Below are 13,181 nucleotides of genomic sequence, written 5' to 3' on the forward strand. Positions count from 1 at the left end.
TTATTTTGAAGTGCGGTAACAGGAAGTAAGCGTGCCATCGCGTGTGTATGACGCTATTTTCAGTCACATGGTGCTGCCCAACCGAGGGCTGCTGATGGAGCCAGATGAAAAAGACAGGAGGCGAGCCCCTCCGGTTGCGCGTCAGCATCCCCTCAAATAGGAATCCGCTTCTGTCACTTCTGCCCTGCACACCGAGAGACGGACGAGAGCAACCCGAAACAACACCTGAAGGAGAATTTTATTTGGCATGCAAAGGGTTTGATTTTCTTCGTTGTATTTTTTTTCTTTTGTAATGCCAAAGAAGAAGAGTAAAGGGAGGCTGTGAGGAGGCTGGAGCCTTGCAAAGAATGATAGTGAGGATCAAGGCACGCTGTCCCAGGAGAACTCATCTGAAAAGCTGGCCGTGAGAGACCGGGATGCTCCTCTAAGGCACCGGGGACGAGTGAGTACGACGCATCTGGTCTCCGTCGATTTAATTTTTGCTTCCACTTTGGCGACATCTGGGCAGTTTTGGATAGTGTCCCTCCTTACCTCTGATTTATGCCGTAGCCACTACTCAATCCCACCTGTCTGATCAATGATTCACGGGCGTCTTTGTAAAGCGCGCATAACCGCGTCTTCACCGACGTGTGAAACTTGCCCCTCATTTGGAAATGGTGCACTTTCAGCGGCAACTTAATGCACGCAGGCGTCAGGGGTTTGATGTCGTGCGGGTTATTGGGAGGTCGATCGTGCCCCTTTAAAGTTTTGATTAGCGGGGACGTGTTGCACACTGCGGCCACAGTGTCGGTGTTAGGCTAATTAATAAAGCCTTTGTGAGGGGCTCTCCTATCAAAGGCACTTATCATTAATCCACTGATGGCCCGGAGGGCGTGGGTTGCTGTACGTGATGTTAAGAGAAAGGCACCAGTCCTGCTCACACGCTCGGGCTGATTAATTATGGACTCAGAACTGATGAACTCGCTGACTATTAAGTGCCGAGGAGATGCAGGCTTGTCAAAAAGAACCAGTGGCTTTTCAGATCAGCTTAAAGTTGGATTGTCACAATTCAGTCGTGGCATTTGGGCTCCTTTTTTCTTCTTCTTTTTACTCAAAATACAGGTTCGGGCCGTTAAGACACGTGGTGTGTTAAATATAAGCTCGCCAGTTAGAAATGACATCATTTCATAACATCTGATTCACTCAGTAACCTGAAATAAGAGTGAAATCCTTGCTGTGCTGCTAAATGTGTGGGTGTGAGCAGAACTTCTGCAGCAGGCTCAGTGCATGTAGATGAATGAATCGCACTTAACTATGCAATAAGGGTTCCCATCTCCTCTCTGTGTGTGTGTGTGTGTGTGTGTGTGTGTGTGTATTTCACCTCATTACACCCATTGTGTTGACTTAAGCAGGAGGGTCACCCCTGAGGCCCGTTCTCCTGCCTTATTGAGGAGTGATGCCCTGAATTTCACCATGCTCGCCCTGATTACAGACGAGGGAGAGGCTTTTCAGCTTACGTGTTAAATTCACGGCCTGTTATTTTGACTGAAGCATCATGCATGAGTGTGACGTATATTTCCTGCCGCAGATATGCCAGTGCATTACACAATCACCACAATGAAGAAGTACCCCCCTCAAAACAAGTGCTTTGTTTTTGAGAGGTGCTTAACTCTTGCACGTAATAGATTTCCAATTTGCTACGGAGCTCCGGCTTTGGTCCGAGTCTTCAGCAATTATATTTTGCAGCCTGCCCACGCATGCTTTGTACAGGAGCCCCACTATTCTTGGTTGTTCTACAAACTGACCAGAAAAAACCCCTCTCTCCCTTACAGCCTGTGTGCTGCATTTCTCCTGAGGCATTTTCAATATTCTCCCTGTGTATGTATTAAACATCAAGCTTGTCGAACTGCGAGCGCGGGGCCGAGCACTTTAAGGCAGAGTCAGCCTTCTGTTGAGGGTGACAGAACAGTCAGATGGCCCCCACAGGGCAGAGAACAATTCCTGCTGCTGATGCACCCAAGGCGACAGGACTGGAGCGCTCTTTCCTCCTCCCTTTTCTTTCATCCAACCTACATCCCATCATCCCTTCCCACCTTCATCTCAGAGAAATGGGAAAAAAATGAAAAAGGGGGGGGGGGGGGGGGAAGAGTCTCACTGGTTCTCTTGCACACCTGCACCACGGCGTCTTTTCTCTTTCCGTTTTCCTTGCGCTTTGACATATGAAACATTTACACCCTCCTTTATAAACACACATGCAGACGTGTGCCTCAGGACTAATATTTATGAGTGGCTGCTTAGGTCGTAAATCAGACCTGTTCTCACACACAGCACAGCTATACTTCACATGTAATACCCACAATCATGTTTTTTAGCATTTTGTCATAATTACATACCCTGCTATTCTCTACAACACACACATTTATTGGTTTATTTGCAGTCAAATGCATTTGTTCTCTTATAAAGTCTCATTTTTACGAGTGTTAAACTGTGTTTGAGTAGAATTTATGTCATAAAGATAATTATGTAAAGGACTGTATTATATTCAGAGGTGTTTAAAAAAGTACAAACACTTCTCACTATCATGTCTGTCTGTCCACAGCCTCTCAATACTACAAACCTAAAATGTTATAGAAGAATTGAACTGCAGCGCTTTATGTCATATACATGCAGTCAGTGTGTCATAAAGGTAGTATTAGTCACTCGTACACGTATACATTTGCTCATAAAGTCAGGCTGTTTTGTCACACTGTGAGATCAGTCTGATTTGTTGCACAAGGATGACCTTAAACTCACTAAATGCTCACGTAACTGCTAGCCAGCTGGGTAAATTAGCATGCTTAGAAAAGAGATACTGCAAGGCTGTACTGGAAGAGAAAAATCATCTTTGTATAAAATGTTGCTATTCTTGGTGAACAACTTGAACTTAGTGAATTTTTAAGTTCTTCTGCGGTTGGTTTGAAATCCTCTCTGAAACGTAAAGATAGCCAGAAGACACGATTTCTTTCCAAAAAAGGCTGCGAGCCAATCAGAAACTGAGAATCTCAACAGCTTCTCTGTTCAGAGAAACTACCCCCTGTTTCAAATAAATGCTCTGCACACTGACACAGATGTAAAGTGCCTATTCACTGTCATTTTTTTTTCTTCTGGCACAATCGTACTGAGTCATAATATTCATGCAAACAATTATACGACAGTTATAGTCTTTCATTTATAATCTTCCCCACACACTGATGTGTGCCTACATGCTAGCTTTTAGCAGATATCCTTCTGATCCCACTCACAGTATCATGCTCTCTTTTAAAAAGATTTTTTTTAAATCATGCAAACTACCATTCAGTTATGCATACATGATAAAAAGAGGGATATGTTGCCACGACTTTAAGTAAGAATGATAATGTTTAGAAGAACAGCCACACAAATCTTCCTTTTTTAAAAATATGTTTGAACCAAGTGCAATTTTCGTGTACAATTTCAACTTCTCTCTTTTGTGGTTTGTTTGTTTTTTCTCTAAGTGTGATTTGCCAATGCTAACTTTTGTCAGTTTTGATTTTCTTTAATAGAACTACAACTGACAGCATACAGAATCAAAAATCAACTTTTCATTTTTGTGCACTTTTTTTCATAAGAAACAAAGGTGAAGGTGATTTAAGTGTCTCATTAGGTTAGTTGTTAGGTGGTGTTCCTCTGCAATTTAAGTGAAGTTTGTGCCCTCCTCACTCACAGTGAAGAACTTGCTAACAGCCACACCATGGCGACATGTTGGTGTATGGCTGTGAGTATGCCGGTGACCATTGTGTGCATGTTGCACATCCATGAAATGGGTTGACTCATAATCTGACAAATGTGAGACTGACGCTAAGAACGCTAAGAACGCTGATTACACTTATCCCAAACTGCTAACTTGATTAGCTAACTAATGTTAGCTCTATGTCAAACCTGTTCTTCAAACTGCAGCAATACTGACTCATCCAGATTCAAAATACATTGCACGCTCTGAAGTGATTCGTGAAACCAACGCTTTGCAGTTGCAAACTGTGCTTGTAGCAATGGAACAACACAACTGACTTTACAAAGCAGATTACTTTGTGAGTTACATGTTGCTGCTGCAGAGTTTTCCCATCAGGATTCTTTATTATTATTTATTTTCCTTTTTTGTCTTTCCGTTATAATCTCTCTGGCAGAGACCCTCGGCAGCACGTAGTTGTTGAGAGCTTTGAAAATGTAAGCCATTGTCAGTGGCTTTTGGTTTGCTTGTTAAACGTGATGGTAACTTTACAGATCACAGCGTTAATGGTCCATGAATCCTCAAAGTGTGCATGTGCATACACATGCAAGCATGTCAGCTGTGTGCCTAATAGCTCAGGGATCGAGGGGCTGTACATTGGCCAGTCAGCCAGACAGATGTGCCCTAGCCTTGACTTGTAGTGCAGGGCTTCAAACTGGCCTGCCACCCAGCATTAGTGCCACGGATCTGTTACCAAAGGGCACCAAAAGTTACTCTCAGCATAAAATGCTCTAAATGATTAATTCTGTTGTATAAGGCAATAAATGGCATTGCAGTGGCCCTTCAAGGATAACATATTCAATAGATACATATAATGTGCATTCTAACAAATTTATATCAGATAAAATTACCATACCACAGATCAATACAGTGACTGCACAGCACTTCTCGTACTATTCGCTTAGCCTAATTAAAAAAACAAAACAAAAACAGTTTCGTTAGGCCTTCATCATTTTCACCACATTTTCTATGAAAAAAGCCTCGGAAGTGGTTACCACGGCTCATCCCCTGAGTCATCACTTGACGCAATTAACTAACAATTATGCAGGATCCTCCTGACTAATTGTCGAGTGCATGGAATGTTTAGTGTCCATTGTCTCGCTGTGCACTAAATATATTTCAGGCTTAGCGTGGCAAAAGCTTGCCATTAGAGTCTGAGCACGGTAATTCATATAGTAAGTATTGATTCATGTCTCAGCGGCACTACAGCGTAATGTCCCTGAAAACAAACGCGAACAATAAATAAAGTAAAGAAAAGGCAGTGATTTACATAGTTATGCTTTTAACTCCCCATTATGTCTATTTGTAATGCACTTGTAATCCAAACGACATAAAATAATGTACTTAGAACATTTTAGCTTTACTATTACATGTAAATAATGTACTACAGCCTCTTCTGCTGAACGTGACCTGAGAGAAGTTATTCTCCTCTTTTGAACCTTGAATCAGAATCAGAAGACTTTATTTATCCCCAAGGGGCAATTAACAAACAACAGAGCAGCATAAAGTTGAAGATAAGCACAATAAGAACAGGCAATAAGAGTGAAATAATGAATATAGAGTATATACAGTTTTAAAATTACAGTTTTAAAATTAAAGTGACTGAAAGGTGAATAAATAACTGTAAGTGACTAAAAGTGAATAAAGTGTCGGTAGTATAAGAAGAGTGTAGTTTATGTTTATGGGTGTGGGAAATGGTCTTATTGGCTGGAGTTAAGTGGGTTTGTGGGGACAAAGGTGGCTCTCCTCCTCTCAGTCTTGCAGGAAATGCAGTGGAGGCGTCGCCCAGAGGGGAGCCATTGAAATGCAGGGTGAAGAATGTGAGGGGGTCGTTGATGGTTTTGGCTGCCTGTCTAAGGGCCTGTTGGCTGAAAACCTGTGCCAGAGTTCTGACAGGCAGGCCAATGATTTGCTGATGCTTTCCAGGAAGGCATAGTAAAAAGTCATCATGATGGGTGTGCTGACTCCAAAGGAGTTGAGTTTCCTAAGGAGGTATAGCCGTTGGTGGCACCTCCTGAGAATCTCCTCTGTGTTGGCAGAGAAGTTCAGGAGGTTGTCAAATATGGTTCCCAGGTATTTGTACTCCTCAACTACCTCCACTGGTTTCCCGTGGATGGTGGTGGTGACTGAAGCAGCCAGATCCCTCTGCCTACTGGAGAAGGTCACCACCATCTCTTTGTTTTGCTCACGTTCAGTTCAAGTTTGGAGCTGTCACACCACTCTACAAACTCCTGAAGAGTGGGCCCCGTGGTGTTGTGAGGGGCCTGACAGCAGTGACAGGAGAACTGTGTCGTCAGCATATTTAACCAGGTGACAGTTGGGCTGTGTGGATCTGCAGTCATCAGTGTAGAGGATGAAGAGCGGGGGGGGGGAGAGCACACAGCCCTGGAGGGAGCCAGCTTTTGGGCTTTATTTTATTCAGCATTACTCCTTGAAGTAAGCAACCTCATCCAGTAATTTGATGAAAAGCTGAAGAAAATGAATCTACTGTATTAAAATGCTGCAGTTTTTACACGTCAGTTTATTTAGGCAGAGGAAACTGTAGTAGACACATGAATCTTCTCGCATTAAACTTCCTATTAGCCGGTTTTAGAAAGTCTGAAACCCTTTAAGTCTCAACAGCAGGCATAGTTGTCAAATGATGCTTTGAGGAAGTATTCCTTCCACCTTTAACTCATACTCAGCATTGCCACTGCATGTGATCCATTATTTCTTTGGTAGGGTTGCATGAAGGCAAACAAAATGCACGTGTGTGTTGGTTTTGTCCCATAGTCGCTTTTCATCACCGTTGTGGGAACCACAAGTTAACTCATAACCTAGCTCATGTTTCAATACCAACACGATAAATCACCCACAATAACGATAATATGATAATGCAACCGTACAATTTGATACGTGTCACGTAGCAGGACAGTTATTTACAGTAGATCGAATCTATCTGTGAAAATGAGGAAGAATAAAATACCATAAAGGTAAAAACTGGTAATTTTGTTTGATTTATTGTATTGTGGTGTGAATTTTAATATTGTTTAATTAATTAGCTCTCTGAGTCACTTTGTCCAGCTGTCTGTGAAATGTCCCCTGTGAGTTTCTTTGACATCTTTCATTCGGTAAGCTCCACCACAAGAACTCATGAAGTAGTAATTCCAGAAAATTACATTTGGGAATCCACTCAGGACCTCTTAATGGTTTAAAAAAATAGTTATTAAAATATTTGGCACTGGTGTAGACCAGACCATTGTATCACATGGAAAGAAGTGCTATATCGGGTTACATAGTTTGTCCCAATCCTAATCATCGCCAAAGTCCTTTCTCTTCAGAGTGCCAGACGTGTGTAGGTGCCATTTTTGCCCTACTTTGTACTTGAGTCATGAGTGACTGAGCCTTTTTTTTCTTTAGAAAAAGGGACGGAAAAATGAGTGCATCGTAAACCAGTTGCTCAGTTTGCACAATGTGAATCCACAGAATTCATAACTCTGTGATGCATTACAGGTGCAACTTGAGAAGGTGGATTTTTTTCTAGATGATTAGTCAGATCGCTAAATGAGTCTTTGAGACTTCTAAAATTGCATGTGATGTCTTGCACAAATGTCCCCTTTTTGTGCGTGAACCGATTTACCATTTGCGACATTTGTGTAGTCACGAAATGCGAAGTGTGCAAATTTCCTATTTTTAAATAAAAAGTGAATCTTTTTAGTTTCATTTGCCTAAGGAAATTTGACTTGGCTCGACCTTTTTCCAGCACTCCCGACAGTGTTCTGCTGTCTGCAGTGTTGCTTCTCTGAATGTTCAGGGCCACACTGAAAAAGCCTTACAGCTACAGTACAACAAGTACCCTGTTTCCATGCTGATAAAAGAGGGAGGAGAGTTTTTCATTCTTAAAGTTAGAGTTTCTGACTTCTTGTGGGTGGAGAAGTGTTTATACTGTAAGTTTAATCTGCACAAACAGAGCATATCTTCTTGATCTCATTAGCGAGGATGGGATGCTCTTCTTTAGCATGCTTCTTGTTTTGTACTGCTGTAAATAACAAAAGAAATACTCCCTACTCTTGGTTCAAGAAAAGAGTGTTACATATGCATTTTCCATTATCAGATTTAGGCTGAGCTAAAGCCATCGTCTATATAGTTACAGATGTGTTGCATCAGGTGTTTTACTTAAGCTTAATACTGGCATCTGTGCGAGAGACCTCTAGATTGGCTTTGGCTGCAAATAAATCACATTTGCTAACACCATCTAGCAAACATACATGGAGTTAGCTATTGGAGACATTTTTAAGTGTTTATTGATTGCAATGAATATCTGTTTGTGAGTGGACGTCAGCAAAAAAATGTACAAGAGGAAACAAGCTAAAAGTGTAGCTATATCTTCCCATTAAATGCATTAGATTTGATGCTATTATACCAGCCATCTGTCTCTGTACTTCCACTTATGTCGTATACATGTATGTTATATGTTTGTTCTCACTGGCGACTCACACTCATGCGTTAATTTGAATGTGAGGTGTTCCTCCGCCGTAAGTCTCTTTCTGTTAGAGACGCAGACAGTGGGAGCACAGTGTGCACTGGTGGGCGAGTTCACCTTTGCAACAGTAGCTGTTTATTGATCCCTCTGACAGTCACACAGGTGTTAGCGATGGAAGATCAGCCTCTGCACTCAGAGAACACGGTGACAATGGGGCATTCATGCTGACTTCCCTGTTTATTTATTCATTAACAGGCGGTTTGCTCCTCAGCTCCGCCTCAGAGGACTATTTTCACCCGTTTCACCTCCTGAGGTTTTAGATAGCGGCACATCGGGTACCACATCTGTCACACATGCACACCTGTGCTTACCATGAATGAGTGAGCCTGTGGGGGACAGTGAAAGCCAGAGGAAGAATGAAGGGTGGAGTCGAGGGCTCCGGGGACCATGGCAAGACAGATCCTTTATTGATTGGTTTAGTAAGAGAATCCTCAGGCTTTTAGTGGGGCTGCTTAATAAGAGTGGCTTGTGGAAAGAGAGATCACATCATCTGAACTCCACTCCAGAGGCTGCCTCTGGCTTTAAAGAATAGTTCACAGCAAAATCAAAACATAAACAAGAGGGGGGCTAATCCGTTTAAATAATGGTTTTCGGCACTCCACAACTTTCAGGATTCAGAGGTATCTCCTTACACAAGAGCTCACGTCAGAGTCGTTAACTTGCACTTTCTCCCTGAGGTCAGTTCAGGTTTTCAAACATGCAATATAATGGCCCAAAAAAACTTTTGACACATGGCCAGATGAGTACCCTGTCACAAGTGCGTCCATACATCCGATTCAAAACCTAAAAGGTAGAATTTATGTATCTACCTATCACATAGTACATAGCAGGATCACACAAAACGAAACTTGAAATCTTGCGTTGGGTTTGTGCGCCTGTCACAGCGGGGATGGTGTGGTTTTTTGTGCACTGACGTCTCTTTTTCTTTTTTCCTTTTTTGCTGCACGCTCCCCTATCTGCCTATCTTGGTGTTAAGTCAAGTGCCTGGCTTCAGAGAAACTCTGAGCTATTTAAGGAGGCAGCACATTGTGCTAAGCGAGGAAGTAAAGTGACACAACTGGGGTTGAGATTTCTTGGTGTCTGAAAACCTTGAAAATATCTTTATTTAGTTCTCTGCTCCCCCGACACCTTGCAGATTGCACCTAGCTACCATCAGATAATGAGTAGCTATGGAAGCAAGCAGCACATCAAAGCCCGAAGATAAACAACGCATTACTGACAATAGTTCTTTTACATTTCATTGCAAAATGACATTTCTAATCAGAAAGCCTCTTATTGCTATCTTTAGGTCATTTTAATTTTTGAGCAAGTGCTAACAAAAAAAATAGTAATCATCATTTTGACAATTCAATTTATAGATAATTTAATGCCAGGACTGATACAGACTAATGTGACTCCAGTGAATGTAGAACATGTAATACGGTGCGTATATTATTGAAAGAAGGGCTGGGACTATTTTGGGCTGTTTTTGATGATTTAATTTTATTATTTATGTATTCACCTCCACATGAAAGAGCGCTTAGGTCCCATGCGGTTTGTCTTTCTCTCGCTCATGCACACTTTTTCATGCAAACACATGCACAAATCCATATTTATTTAGTTATTTGCTACCATTTTTGCAACTACCATCACCATTTTTTAATAGATATAGATATATATCTATATATCTATATCTATATATATATATATATATATATATATATATATATATATATATATATATATATATATATATATATATATATATATGTATATATATGTGTGTGTGTGTGTGTGTGTGTGTGTATATATATATATATATATATACACATATCCACATACGGCTGCCCTTTTGCAACTAAGCTGGTGCAGTTCGTTTCAGTGTAAAGAGACACATTTGTGTGCGGATACAGTCTGGTGGGTTTTTTTTTTTCATGTGCTTGGACTTGTTTAATTAAAGCACCTGCTGTTTGTCCCCTTCATTCACCCATTTGATCGATAGCAGGCTGGCTCTGTCAGTGTGGTAGCTGTAATGGAATCTTTGCTAACCCAATTAGCAGTGCCCCTGCACTATATTAACCCTATTTACATCGGTACACATACATCTCCCTGACATGAAGCATGCAAGGCCATGCAGCTGGTCAGACATTCAGCGAAATGAAGTCAAGTGCATAGAACATTTCATATAACAGGCTTAGACCTAATGTTCTTATCACTACTCATACCCTTTGGTTCTTCCATAGCGAGCATTAATGGTTGTAAAATATTAATGGCCTGTAATGTCTGTTCCTTTGTTGTTGTTGTTTTTATTCAAATAAATTAAGCATTGGATAATTCAGGAAATAGGACTTGGATAGGATGTTTGGTACTTTTCCAAAGTCATTTCTGTTCATGAATGTTATCAATACCTATATTGTTTTTTCTATATACTTATTGATACAGAAACATTGTGATGTCTCCAGTTATGTGTTTTTTGTTGTTGTTTTGTTTTGTTTTTCTGCTGGCGACCATTAGTAAGTCGATGATTCCACAGCAAAAACAGCTGGCTCATTATGATGATGTTTGTTTATCCTGTGCTTATGTTAAAAATGCGTATTTTTATTGAACTTTTCTCAGCTAATGCTTTTCATCATGCTCAAAAATTCACTGCAAGTGGAGCTATACATATGATGTCAGCCATCATTGTCTCCTACTATTAGACGCTTATATAAGCATATTCTGTTTATTTCACTTTTCGTTATTTATTTATCTGCTATTATTTGTGCCAATGAAACAAAGAGTTATTACAACATATATGAAAAAACAACTGTTATGGCGTTTTTTAGCTCTCATCGTGCTGTGTTTGAACATTATAAAACATTGCCATTAGCAGGTTTAATACATTATACTGTATATTTATGCTACAGAAGTTCATCTGTTTGGTTCTCATTTCGCTTGTTTTTGTACTATGTTTTGTTTAATTAATAATTAAAATGATTAAAATACTCTTGCTGGCCACTTCATTAGGTTCATCCACTTGTTAACCCTAATATCTAATCAGCGGCAGCAACTCAATGCACTTAGGTGTGTAGACATGGTCAAGATGACTTGCTGAAGTTTCAGAGCGGAGAAGAAAGATTTAGGTGAATTTATGTGATGGCTGTTGGTGCCAGTCTGGCTGGTCTGAGTATTTCAGAAACTGCTGATCTACTGGGATTTTCACGCACAACCATCTCTAGGATTTACAGAGTATGCTCTGAATAAGAGAAAATATCCAATGAGTGGCAGTTCTCTGGAAGAAAATGCCTTGTTGATGCCAGAGGTCAGAGGACAACAGGCAGACTGTTTCGAGCTGATAGGAAGGCAACAGAAACTATTGGCTTCTCTTCACTGGCTCCCAGACTCTAACTCAAAATCCTTCTGATCACATACAAGGTCTTGAATAGTCAGGCCCCATTTTATCTTAAAGACCTCGTAGTACCACATCACCCCAATAGAGCTCTTCGCTCTCAGACTACTGGCTTACTTGTGGTTTCTAGGCTATTTAAAACTAGAGTGGGAGGCAGATGTTTCAGGCCCCTCTTCTGTGGCGCAAGCTTCCGGAGACAGACACCCTCTCTACTTTTAAGATTAGGCTTAAAACTTTTCTTTTTGATGATGGTTGATACACCACTCTGCATTTATTCATTCGTTGTTATTAATCTCTGGCCTTTCATCCTCCCCTCACTCTAACTGGTCGCAGCAGTCCCTGAGCCTGGTTCTACCAGAGGTTTCTTCCTGTTAAAAGGGTTTTTTTCCTTCCCACATGTCACTAAAGCACTTGCTCATAGGGGGCATCTAACTGTTGGGGTTTTCCCTGTTTTCTGTGTATTATTGTAGGCAACAGCACCTTGAGGACACAGTTTTTGTGATTTGGTACTATATAAATTAAATGGAACTGAACTGAATAACCGTTCATTACAGCCAAGGGATGTAGAATGTTAGTGTATCTCTAAATACACATTGTGTTAAACATTGTTAATAACCATTTCACTTCCTTTATGACTATAGTGTGCCCATCTTCTGATGGTTGGTTGGAAACATGGCAAGAAGTTCACTGTACTCAAATAGCCTCCAGAGTTTAGGGGCAAAAGGGGGTCCAACCTAGTACTAGTAAGGGGTACCTAGTAAAGTGTTTGGTGATTATATGTACTAAGTAGGGGTGCAACAATACTCGTATCGATATTGAACCGTTCGATACAGTGCTTTCGGTTCGGTACGCATATGTATCGAATAATACAAAATTTTTTATTTATTTTATCAACTTTCCTTCTGACGATGCTGTCTGTGTTGAGCGCTCAGTGGATCTGCGCTCGACAGTGCAGCCTAGGCGGAGTAGTCGAACGCAGATTCACTGAGCGCAGGGTAAGCTAGTGAGACAGAAGCTAAGCTCTCGTTACAACATGGCAAATTGAACCTCCCCCACCCTCATTCAGATCTGGCGTTTGGAACTATCTTGGTTTTCATGTGACGTATGACCCTGAAGGTAAGGGCGTCATGGACAAAAGTAAAACAGTATGTCGGATGTGCCACGCAATGCTCAATTACATTGGTGGGAACTAGTGCATTAGCGCAGTTAGCTCGTTAACGTGTTGACCGTCCAGCCCACGGGCGATCGGCGGTAGCTCGTTAATGGAGATTTGCCGTGTTGTGGCGTTAACGTCATTTCAACGAGATTAACGCTGACAGCACTAGTGGGAACACAACGAATATGACTGCACATTTACTCTGACATCATCCTTGTGCAAAGACAAGTGGAAGCAGACAAAAACAACAAGCATGCATGCTACAAACTTTACCTGAGTCATTTAGACAGCCGTTAGCACATGATTCTCCTTATGGGGACCTGATATGTTTAATATGCTGCTGAGAATATAGCCCAGAAGAAGCATATAGTAT

At 41.2% G+C, this 13,181-nt stretch overlaps 1 protein-coding gene across 2 annotated transcripts in view; it reads left to right on the forward strand.

The window, feature by feature from the left end:
• Positions 1-48: 48 nt before the first annotated feature.
• The window catches only part of LOC146494648 (uncharacterized), a 45,639-nt gene continuing 32,506 nt past the window's right edge, over positions 49-13,181 (forward strand). Inside the window, exon 1 of one of the 2 annotated variants that reach the window (XM_085147171.1) lies at positions 49-442. The gene's annotated coding sequence lies outside the window, so the exon portion shown is untranslated. The remainder of the gene's footprint in view (positions 443-13,181) is intronic. The other variant, XM_085147169.1, reaches the window with a different exon arrangement.

Source organism: Neolamprologus multifasciatus, chromosome 20 (genome assembly GCF_963576455.1).
Source record: "Neolamprologus multifasciatus chromosome 20, fNeoMul1.2, whole genome shotgun sequence".
NCBI lineage: Eukaryota > Metazoa > Chordata > Actinopteri > Cichliformes > Cichlidae > Neolamprologus > Neolamprologus multifasciatus.